Source organism: Bidens hawaiensis, unplaced genomic scaffold (genome assembly GCF_021521415.1).
Source record: "Bidens hawaiensis isolate Kalapana, Puna unplaced genomic scaffold, B.hawaiensis_p1.1 tig00024412_1, whole genome shotgun sequence".
Classification (NCBI taxonomy): Eukaryota; Viridiplantae; Streptophyta; class Magnoliopsida; order Asterales; family Asteraceae; genus Bidens; species Bidens hawaiensis.
This window is the reverse complement of record NW_027493841.1, coordinates 85800-87938: the sequence shown is the minus strand read 5'-3', so window position 1 is coordinate 87938 and position 2139 is coordinate 85800.

The window sequence follows — 2139 nt, the reverse complement described above, 5'->3', positions numbered from 1 at the left end:
TATGCGGGTGATCCATGTGCCCCGCGGGTGACTCATAGGAAGCTCCCCATTGACCCGCGGGTGGTATCTGAGGGTATTTGGGTCTTTTTGGCACCCTACCTCTATAAGTCCCCCCCAGTCCAGTGTTTCTTCCGCGTGAAGTTTTTATGCGGGTGAAATTTTGGACTTTAAAACATTTGGGGGTTTTTGAATTTAGGGAGTTTGGTAGAAAATATCTTCTGTTTTTGTGGATAATCATGAAAAAGGACAAGTTAACCACTCGCAGGCGCTTGGGCAGATGATGGGACGTTATGCCGACTGTCACTGTACCCGACTATTCACCTTTTTCCCTTTTACGAATTTCCCGCGTGACGTGGCGGTTGTTGAATGGATGAAGATTTTCTCACTCCATTGTGCATATCCTATCGTATTAATTGTGATAGGTATAAATAGTGGGAGTTAACTTCCTTTCAAAGTTTATTGACCCCTGATTTCTTTAAATTTTCTTTCCTCTTTTTCATCTCTGAAGATTTCGATTGCCCAATAAATCTCATTCAAGTTTGTTCATTGTTCTTCGTTTCTTTTGTTAAAACAATGGCTGGTCAATCTGAGATTGACGAAGTAGAGATTCAATGGGATCGATACGACTACGAAAAGTTAATTGAAACCTATGGTATTCCACTGGAGTGGGGACCAGAGTTCCCATCTGCCGGATCCATAGCTAGTCTGCCGCCTCCCGGCAAGATGGCTGTGTATGCTGACTACTTTGTCTATGGGAATTTCCGTTTTCCCATTACAAAGTTTTTCATGAAAATTTTAAGTGCATATGGGATACATTTATCCCAATTACATCCGCGTGCCGTTATGCGGATTCGTCACTATGAATTCGTGTGTACTGCACATGGGATGTTACCTCACCTTGACCAATTTCATGTTTTTTATCGATTTGCCAACCATGGTGGTTGGTTCACATGTCAGGGGCTTTCCGATAGGAGCATTGGTTATGAGATCGAGAAAGGCTCCAAGGATTGGCGTGGTAAGTTTTTCTGGATATCCGAGGACGTAGTGCCCAACACTATGGTCCGGCGCCCGGCCACCGAAGCGCTCCCGGAAATTGTCACGGCTTCCCACGAGGGTCGGGATTGGTTTCGTGCCCTAGTGTCAGAACCAACCCCGATGCTAGCATTTCCCGAGGAAGCCCTTGTATGAGCGGGTATGAGTCGTTTATGGCAGTCTGAATATTTGGATCCTGTTTTCATCGGCTTGGACGATCGTAAGTTACCCTCTTTCGTTTTTTCTTTCTTGAAACTTTATGATTGATTTTTCATGTTTTTCCTTTCAGGTCCGGGTCCCATGTTAAACGCCCTTTTTGAGGATAGGGGTTGTGTGCGAAAGAGCATTCGTGATGCGGGTGACATACCCAGTTTTGAAAAGACTATGGACCGATTTCTTTTTCCAACGAAGGTGCGAACCGAACCCTTAGTTTCGGACGCAACCTTTCAATTAGGTGCGTATATTTTAAACTCTCCTCCACTTAATGCCATTACTTATGGAGGGGCGGTCGTTATTCTTTCGTCGAGTGACGATTCTGCCACTCAAGGAGAGAGAGCTCTGATGACGATGCCTCTGAATTTTCCTCTGTCTCACACTTATTGGCAGAGTTGGAGAAAAAGAGGACTTTCAAGTACTTTCAGGCGAGTGATGCGGGTGCGAGTACCGCGGACGCCGGAGAAGGGTCATATAAAAAGAAGCGGAGGACTCATCGTCCTAAGAAGCCGCAGTTTAATCTTGCTGATCGTATGAAGACGGTAACTGGTACGTACTTCATTTTTTATACTTTTACTGCTTTGGTATGTAGTTAAGTGTGACTTTCTTGTGCAGATCGGTCGATTATTGTGGATGATGTGTCCGAAAAGTTACCATCACCGACTCCCATCTTTGAGAAACAACCATCTCCTCCTCCCGAGAAGGAAATAGAAGATAGGCCTCCTACTCCTCTTACTGAGGCAAATGTGGAGGGTTCAAATCGCCAGTCCGGGACCAACGATTCGTTTGACTATCTTTTTCAGACTGGGGATGCAACTGGTTTCTGGGAGGATAACTCGGCTGTTAATGCGGAGGGTTTCAGGACTGACAACTCTCCACCTCGCCCCCCTCCAC